The sequence below is a fragment of the Melopsittacus undulatus genome, chromosome 7 (assembly GCF_012275295.1).
Source record: "Melopsittacus undulatus isolate bMelUnd1 chromosome 7, bMelUnd1.mat.Z, whole genome shotgun sequence".
In the NCBI taxonomy this organism is placed as follows: Eukaryota; Metazoa; Chordata; class Aves; order Psittaciformes; family Psittaculidae; genus Melopsittacus; species Melopsittacus undulatus.
In genome coordinates this window covers 23,597,529-23,608,077 of record NC_047533.1, presented here as the reverse complement: position 1 = coordinate 23,608,077, position 10,549 = coordinate 23,597,529, and positions in this window count along the sequence as shown.

The following is a 10,549-nucleotide window of genomic DNA, read 5'->3' as shown; positions in this document are numbered from 1 at the left end:
AAATCAGACACAGAATTATGTTGTTTGGCCACTTTTGGGATAATTTGCCTTCTCCCCTCTAGTGCAGAAGGGTACTGACTCTTCAGCAGCTGCACCTCTGGCTCTGCATCTCCCTGCCTTGACACAGATCTGCCGCCAGCTGCAAAACTGAAAAAAGTAAGAAAATAAAATAGCAACTGAGTTTTACTCCAGGAAGCTGATTGTGTTCATCCTGCCAGGATGCCAAAGCTGCATCGATTGAGTAATTGCTCTGGTTTACAGCACAGTGTCTTTGAGAGAAGTGGGAGCTGCCAAGCTGTTGCTCTTTGAACAGTTCAATAACTTAGCTCAGGTTTTGACTGCAGTCCCCTGAGGATGCCCCTTTGACCATTTTGACTTCTTACAACTTTTCTGGCAGAAGTACAATCCAGAGAACACCGAACTCTCTCTCTTGCATAACAAGATATCTGGCGTCAACCTTGCAAAGTACTAAAGGAAACAGCAGTCTAATTGCTCTGGAGCTTCATGGGCAAGCTGCTCACTGTCCCAGAACTTTGTTAGCATCTGTCTGAAGCTGAGCTAGACCAGGGCTGCATAAATGCACAGAGCTATGGGAGTGACTGGGATTTCCCTGCTTGATTCTGCAGGAGAGGTCAAGGTGGGGGGAAAATCCCTGGGTGAGGTCACTGGGAAGGTGAGGTACCAGAGGAGGAGCAGACACTCTGGAGCCAGGAGAGTAACCTGCCAGTGTTGCCAAGTCCTGAATCAAACTCCCACAAGGGATATAGCTATCCAGGCTCTTTAGAACAGTGATTCAATGGGAACAACCTGAGCATCCCTTTTGCCCCATGTTTAAAGGATGAGACAAATGAGGAAGGGGCTGCCCTTGGGGACCATGTCAATGAACTTCTGCCATGCTTCTCAAATGCTGGACAGATGTTCTCACAGAAAAAAAGCCCAGCATTTGTGTAAGTGGATAATAATATAAGCCACTAAGTTGTTGACTTTGCAAAGCACCCTGCCAAAGTACCGCTATTGACTCAGCTGAAGGAGTGGCAGCAGATAGGAACACATACATGGAACATATTTCTCCTGAGTGCCTCAGAGATTGACTAGTCAGAAGACTAGGAATCAGTCTGCAATCCTTTGGAGGATTTTTAAACCCATGGGTCTTCTGCTGGTGCAGCAGATGTTACTACTACAGATTGCCCTCTAGGAGCAGTATAACTACAACAAAAGAGAAACCCTGAAAAAGATTTAAAGTTTAAATTTCAACTCAATCTAAAGACACAAACAAATCATTCCCAAGTCCAAAAGCATGTGATTTCTGTAATTGTCAGTAATCGTAGCATTTTAATAAGTTATATATTTGATGCTACTTTTCTGGCTGATGAGAGGTTTAATATATCTATATTGCTATCTATCTATATGTCTATCTATCATCTATCTACATTTATATGAAAGAGCTTTCATATATCTGTATATATATATTTTTCTGGTTGTCACTTGGCTGTAAGCTGCCAAGGAAGACTATGTGTTGCACTTTGTAAGGTACTTCTTTGTCCCAGCTTTTACACTGAAGGGTCTCATTCATCACTGGAAGAAAATCAAAGATAGAAAATAGAAGAAAGAGGCAGATAGTTGTTTTGTCTTCTTCTAGTGGTGCTCAACAAGGTGTGAGCAAGGCTTTGCATTCCTATGCATGCCAGAGGAATAAGGGCACTGCAAAGGTAAGAGATGAGAATCTGTTAATGGTCCGATGCAGACATATTTTCTCCCTTTTTGTCAGTGCCCACATACCAATTTGTCAGACTCAGTGTTTCAATTAACACCAGAAATACAGACAGCATTGGCAAGTTAGAAGTGCCAGCAATGTCTTGCATTTTCAATGCGTCACATAGGTTCAGCACAAATAATTAGATATTACGTGTGGTTCTTTAGGTAATGGATGAGTTTGCTGTGTGGCAGAATAAAAGGCACATTTATTCAGGAAGGTGGTGTAAGCTGATGAGTTCTGACAAAGAGCTAACAAAAATCAGAAGCTGTTTAAGTGACAAACTCTTTGGCCCTTAACTATGTTATCTTGAAATTTCATAGGCATCATAAAAAGACACTTCCTAAAGAACCTTTCCATGTGGCATACTATAGCATACTCCAGAGGTATCCTCCAACCTCAGTCAGTCTGTGATTCTGTGATGGGTGAGATGTATATTCTGGTAAGGAGGACATTGCTGACTTCTGCATTACTGTGGTACAGCTACACAGAAAATCTGTGAAATGCTAACAGAAAGTGAATATAATAGTAATGTTTTCTTGTTATATATGCAGATACTACATTGAAACTCTTCTGCCCAGTTCCCCCATTTTCAGTATGCCTTCATTACATAATCATTCTCCACTTACTGCCAATTGGGACATAGCAATTAATATTTGTAGTACCTACAGACACAAAGAAAAGGATTAATGATTATAGGAAATTACTGCTACCAAGTTAAAGCTAGCCCTTGGTTCTCCGAACTTAAAGTACATATACTTTAAGTACACATACACATACAATGCAGTCTGAAAATTTCAAGGGATGTTACAAGTTTCCACTTGCATCACTAGCTTGAAATTCCAGTGGGAGGCAGGAGAGAAGGGAGTTTTGATTGCATTGCACAGATTGACTGTCAAACAGTGGTGCACATTGCACAGTTCAAAAAGCACATACAGACCTCAGAAGAGGATGTTGCCTTAAATAAAGCATTATTCTTGTAACCCGATGAGAGCAGAGGGGGAAGCAGGGGAAGAGAAGGAAGGATGTACTGGATATTGTATTCCTGGCTTGAATTTTAGTATTTGTTCTCCACTTCTGCCGTCTACCAGCTAACGCAAGAATGTGTCATGTTATTTTACATTTCCTCTTGGAAATTTTTCTCCATTGTCTATTGTAAGCCTCTTGTTCACAACTAGAAGTCTTTTCCAGTTTCCACTGTTTAGCATAAACTCCTGACCTCTGGCAGTTCCCAGATCTTGTGGCAGCTGAACAACTAATACATGCTTTTTCTGTCCTGTTCTAGACAGCACCCAGTTTCCAGGTTCAAGGATGAATTTACTTGCATTCGTTCAACAGACAGAACAAAGTTAGAGTTAATGCCAGTTCTTTTCAAGTGTATTTTGGATTGCTGCTCTTCTCTTTGATGTTGATTCACTTTTAAAGCCCCAAAATGCAAGTTTTAGTGAAAAATAAAATTAGCCTAATAAATACATGATCTTGAACTCACCCTTACGCAAGTGATTCAAAATTACAATGTGACAAAAATGACAAATTTAATGTTTTGGTTTCACAGAATTAAAAAGTAATACACACAGATTATTTTGGCCCAATTCCTTTATGAAAATAGTGAGTGGAGTATTTTTATATACGTTCTTCAGTTCTGTTGTAATGAAACTTTCTTCCCTTGTTAGCTAGATTTCTGGATACCTACGTAGACTTACTAAGCCTACAACTTGATTAAGACAACACAGTTTTGTCTGTTACAGAAATGGGGTTGAGAGTGATTCTGACAGTTCTCTTGCCCTAAGTTACAAAAAGTTTTCCTTTACCAGAATTAGTTATTCAGACTGGAAGTAAAAAAACTCTGAAGTGGTTACAGCATCAATATACCAGATAGGTATTTGCCTCAACAACAGTAAGTTATGGGGATTATAGACAAGTTTCCCAAAACTGTTAAGCTTCTAAATCCAATATTAGACTTCTAAATAAGCTGTTTCTCAAAAGTGCTGAACCTGCAGCAGTTCCCACTGGATGTTCAGGCTTGTAAATGCATGACTGAGAGGCACGATGGCAGTATCCAAGCGGAAAGGCGGTTGCTTTAACACCAGCACAGTATGCTTTTCTAATATACAGCTACAACCCATACTTCACACACCAAGTTAAATATTTGTCTTAGTGCCAGCAAAACTGAGCTTATATGCAAAAGATTTATCCAGTGTCCCACTGATGGAGGAAATAGTATCTAAAATAGGGAAAGGTAGTAGATTGGTATCTGTGCTACAAAGCTGCTCTAAGAAGGTAAAGATAACAATAAACGCCCTACCTTGCTTTTCCTAAATGAATAGAAAACCCTGCAATTAATGATCTGATTTAAAAGAAGTAGACTCTTACTAATGCAGTGTATTGACTCTTGGTAGAGGAGATAAAGCAAATACTATTGAAACCATATAGGCACTAAATTAAAGGCTATACTGAGAAGTTTGTATAGCAGGTCTTAAAATGGCCTCAAACAACTTGGAAGATTGAAGTACATTTGTTTTTAAAATAGTTACATTTTTAAACTTCAAAAAGTTTTAGTTAAAATACAGGAATAATAAGAAATCTGCAGTAGGTTCTTGACAAGCTTTCAGTATTTCAGTATTCATTTCACGATTTAATAGGAAAAGGATGCCCTCTCTCGGTCATAGCAGAAATAATTACTGACATTATCTAATGCAAATAGTTGAGGTAGAACTGTATTCCTATTGTCCTGCCTTATAAAAAAATCCCCACGTTTCTTCCAGATAGTAATTGATAATTTAGTGCTAGTCTTCCTGTAACTTGAGGGCAGGAGTTTCCTCTGCTTGTCTTTAGAGTTGTGCAATAGAAAACAATTGCCAGTGAGTAAAAAATATCTGCGCTGTTCCCTCATACTGTTTCCATGATGTTCCATTATCAAGGAATGAAAGAAATAATGAGAACATAACATGAGCACCACTCATTTGGAAAATGACCATATTTCCAATATCTCATTTTGCATAACACTTGACGTTGTATTCAACAAAAGTGTACTGTCTGAAATCCTACTATTAATCTATCTGTAGAAAACTTTAGTAAATTATCATAGTAATATGCTTTAATAAAGACTCTGAAACATCACTATGGGCCTAAGGGTATTGTTTTACTTTCTTCTTTCCATGACCTAATTGTTGAAAGGAATTAATATTGCCATCTCTGAGAACAATTTGTGTCTGTAACCATTCCCGCATTAATAGAATTTTCTGGTGTTATGTGCTTGCTCGGTAAATGCAAATATCTCCCTAGGTATTTGGCTCGATGCCTGCATTGCTTGAGGAATTGGCTTTATGATTAGCATAATTATGCTCATTTTTATTCTTGGTTTACTTGCCAGATACTCAGACTCAAAACTACTTCCTGCTTGTTCATATTTTGTAGGCGATACGCTGGTCATAGGATGCTTGTTTTTCACAGCATTCGTGATTACATGATCAAAAGAAGTAGTAGATAATATCTTGCAGTTCTATGCCATGTCCTAGAATGGAAATGCACTGGAAAGGTTTGAACATGTTTGATTTAAACTGTAGTTTCTTATATAACAACAGCAGCTTCATAACATCACAATCAGTAATTAACTCTTTGTGAACATGCTGTAACTGATTCACAACATTTCCCCCTCCAGCATAATTACCCAATACCAGTAAGAGACATTTCTGCCTTGTCCACAGATGTATGACCACAATGTAATTAGATCTATGATAGGAATTGTTAGCTCATAGTGTAGTGCTTTGAATCATATGGTAACCAAACCTTAAAAGAAAACTAGAAAAAAAAAAGTTTACAAAAGCTTTACTCTTGAGGAAGGGAAGAGTTCCATACACAAAACTGTATCTGCAGATAAAGATGGATAACTGGAACAGAAGAGGTGTGAGACAAATTCTTGGGAAGCCTGAAGTTTGTTTGAAACTTCATAGAAATATATGACATGGTACAAAACCAGCACTGCAGAAACCCTTCTGTACAATCGCTGCAAAGGGAGAAATATTTTCAGTTCTGAAGGATTATCTTTCCATTCCTAGTTGTCAGATCTATCCTTAGAATATCTATCTGAGTCTGAAGCGGCAATAACTTTCCATTTAGCAGATGTATCACACTGAAAAAAGGGAGTATTATTAAAGTGAAAAGGCTGTTAGTAGGGAAGAAACAGAATCACAGTATAAAGTAACAGAAAAACAAGTTAAGTAATACATAGTTTACACTTATGGGCACAAATCTGAAGCTTCCATTTGTCTACAAACAATACGCAGAGAACCCAAGACAGCTCTACCTGAGGAAGCATTTATTGCCACTTTGGTAGTCAACAAAGGGGTAAGGATGGTTCTGTGGCTCTACAGCATATTCATGCTGTTGACATGGAAGAGCCCAAATCTAATGACATTTAGACAGGCTACGACTCCTATTGAAACCCGCTTTGGTGAATGAACTATAGATATTGTGCACTGATGACAAAGAGGGAGAACAGTTTCTGTAGGTGCCAGCTGATGAAAGGACCATACTGAATGATACAGCTTTAACACTATATTCTGAAACTTGTTTTTTATTACAGCACTTTACTATTACTTCATTGTACATATCGCCGGTGTATTGCAATACAATCTTACTGTAGAAGAAACTGTACAATTTCCCCTATAGACATAAACATTTGCTGGAACAAAGTCTTCCTGACAAAAGCACCATTAAAGAGTTCTCAAGCAGTTCAGTGTCAATATAATGAGATAATGCTTTTGTATTCATTGCTTTAAAGCAATAAGCTCTTATAAATTGAAATATTAGTGAGAATGAAGTAAACCGGAAGAATAAATCCCATATATAGCCAATACATACTGATTCAACATCAGTATGAACAAGCACACCATGCAGGCATAGACATCTGTTCACACCTTTCTTTTCATGAAGCAGCAGTATGTAAGCTCAGTCACATACCAGATAAACTGTCTGCAAGAAGACTTGCTGAATGCACTACTCTAAATTCTTAGTTGAAATGATTGAACACAGCATTCAACTCATGTTTGAGGCTGTTCAGGCAGTTAGCTCAAGTAGCTTTGTCCCATAGTTTGTTTGGTCTGGCTAAACACCTACGGGCCTCAGCTGCCAATCACTTTGTAGACAGAAATGTATTTAAGGGAAAAAATTGTTTATGCACATAGAAGCAAAGTTTCCCCCTTCAAAAAAGTAACATAATTACATGTTGGATAGCAGCTGTTCTAACTATAGCATGACTAACACATTGCTTTTCTTGCCAACCACTTCTTTCTTCCTTAGAAATCTGTATCCTCAGATTCATTTTGCTGCCTCTTATCTCTTAAAGACAACACATTAAAGAAATAGTTACTGTGTAAAATACAGCACTTTAAAGCAGATCCCAATTCTGAGGTAAAGCTCTCACTCGTAATGCTAATTTTCTTTCAGGAATCTAAATATTAGCAGATCGGGTGCAAATATTTCTATTTGTTGTGTCTCAGGATGCTTCTCACTGACCTTTCTCTCTTAAGCCACCAGCAGAGATTTCCTTCCCATTCATTACATTCTTCAGGGTGCAGTTTTAGCAAACCATCTTGTCATTATGAGTATTACTACTTCCTCACTCCTTTCTATTTTTTCATGTTACTTTATTTTAAAAAGCAAATTGCACCCTGCCTCTCCCCTTTCCCAAGACATGCTGGTACACTACCTTGTTACCAACAATAAAGATAATGCACCATCAGGTTATAGAGAGGATAACACACTCCTGAAAAGGTAAAAAACCAACCACATAAACCACTGTTGAGTACAAAATTGTAGTGTTTTTTTATAAGGTGCTGCAGGACAGGACCGACAAGGAGCATAAAGCAGCATACTAAGCTTGCAGCACAGATAACAGTTTGTAGTCATATAGATAGTTTATAGTCACCACTACCTACAAGTTCTATCTACAGCACTCCAGGGTGTAATGAGTGTTTCGACTTCCAAGAATTCTGAGCAATTCATTAAAAAAAGAATGCTAGTTTTGTCATGAGAATAGGCTAACAACCACTGACAATTAAAACAATTTATATCTCACAAAGTTACCCAGATTTACTTTCTGTGTCACTGAAAACACTTGGCTCTTTTCATTCTCAAAAGCAAAAACCATCTCATATAAAAAATATAATAATGTGAAGATTTTCAGTCATTTCACAGCTCCCATTAACGTTTTTGTGATAAAAAAAAAACAAAACAAAACCCATAACAGTGTAGACTTTTCTTGTTTGGTTTGTCTTCTACACAAGGGGGCAAAAATAATCCCCACTGTTTCATCGCCCTAAGTTAACTTGGAAACACTACTATCCACTGCTTGAAATGGCATGTAAGCAGCTGTCTGTGTGACAGGCAAGGATCACATACCAATGTTTCCTCATCTGATTAAACCACAAGCTCTTGACGTGGCTACACTGGAGCTGGTAACCTTTTTGCTTGCTAAAATAAATCTGTGTTTCTATTTTAAGGTTCAGAGCAACTTGCTGTGCAATGCTCAGCTGAACTGATCTTATTTGTGTGCTGCCTTCCTTAGAAAGCAGCTGTGGACTTCGCGACTGCAAAGTGCATCAAAGTCAGATGTCCTCTGCAAGAGTCAAAGCTTTGTCAGGCTCTTTCAAAAGTCACAAACCTAAACTGGTTAGTGATTTTATTAAGCGATTAAACACACAGTCAACATCTCCCCTCCCTTGCTGAATCATAATGTCCTGAAATCAGAACTCCCTGATTTCACTTAACCACTCCCAAATTTTGTTCTCATCCATTCTCATGGGTTCATGGAACTACCGTAATGCTGTTTCCACATCAGGTTTAGCAATGACGACCACTGACAGTGTGCCAATTAATCAGCTCTTGTTCCCCTTCCTTTTACTCTGATCATGTTTTGTTTTTTTTTTTTCCAGCTCTGATACTACCTGTGGCCCCACAAGAATCAGAAAAAATTTGTTTCCTAACAGCAAAATGTAATTCAAACTATTATTTGCTCTTCTAGACTTCTGCTGCTTTTTAAATACAAATCACATGAAAAGCAGTGTAAAAAGCTGTGTTGCTTTAAACCACGAATATGAGTCTATAACAAACACCAACTTCACTAGCATCTCTTAGACTCTAACTGATGCTCCAGTTACCCTTGAGCTACCAGAGGGACTGGTCCTCCTCCTGCATCCAAGCCTTCCTGCAACCCCTGAGAACCAGTCTGGTAGAAAGGCAGGAGGAAGAGCTGAGAGGGAAGCACCATAAAGTATTAACACCAAGTTTAGAGACCGTTACTACCTGATAATATTTTCTCACAACAGAAGTTACAATTTGAATTTGAACTTTTGTTTCAAAAATGTGTTATTTCATATTTTAAAGGGGAAAAAATCCTCTTCAGAGTTCCTTGCAGTGAAGGATCTCACCTTATACAGCAGTACTGTTTTGATTTGGCTTGCACTTTGTTGCTAGTATGGTGTACAGACAAACACCACTGGAAAAAAAGTCTTTGCTTTTCTCCAGTCAAAATACTTTGAACTGAAGTAATGTGAAAATATACAGCAAGACATTCTTACTTTTACCTTGGGACTTCAGTAGCTAAGACAAGATTACGTTTTATAAACACCAGGTGGAAATCCTGATTATGGCTAGGGTTTGTAATGTGCTATCACCAGAAGCAAATATTTGGAGATGCAAGGCCTTTGGCTGACTTAACAGTCTTGAGGGATGTTATGGAATAATTTAGGTGTTTATCTTAGGAGGCTGAATAAAGGTCAAATGAATCCTTTGGAAAAAAACCCCTAGTGCTAGTATGTTGCCTGTGGTTTAAGAGTCTAGATTTTTACCTAACATAATTCCAGGTGAAAGATAATATTTCTTTATAATATGTTATACATTATACATATGATAGATGCATATACATATCATACAGGTACTAAAGATATAATAAATTATAGAGACATATATATCTATCTAGGCATTAATATAACTCTAGGCAATGACTCTCCCAAGGAAGGCTGGGTTAGGTATTGTTCCTGCAATAATGATAATTAAGGATATGATTATTGCAGACTAGTGTTTGGTGTGCATAGTAGTTCACACATAGTAGCTCACACAAAAAATACCTTTCATATGTCTGTTCTCATCTTAAAGTATTATTTGCACTATTCTGAGATAATTCTTTACAAGTCTAGGCTTGTACATTTTCATTCTGGCACTGTGTTAAATCACCAAACTACACAATGTTTTGAGACTTAGACACTGTTTTAAGTATAAAAACCCCTTCAAAAAATAATTACCCAGTATCTTTGTGATTAGGACACAAGATACTGTTGACTAGTTTCTGCTGCTCTGAAGATCTGGCTGGCTGTATGAAGCAGAACAGCATCCACAGTTGAGAAAAAAGAGCAGCCAGCCTCGGCTTCCACAAACCTTGGATTAAGGCTCTATTTAGAAAAGCAGGACCTATGAATTTCAGTAATTTCAGTTCCAGAAGGAAATCAAACAACTTGCCCATATCTGAAGGGAAGGCTAACACACTGGACTTCTTGATTAAAAGGTGTCTTCTCCCTCTGCACACATGTGGACTTGTTCCCACCTTTTGTATTAAGTTTTCTCTGTCATCATACTGCAACAAGTTTGACTCCTATTTAAGAAACAGTTTAGGAATATCTGAAATCATATGCTTTAATGAATTTACTATTCACTTTTGCCCTGCCTCACCACCACTATAGCCAAAAAACCTAACTTGCTAAGACTTGATATGTATGGGCATGTCCTAACCAAAATCCT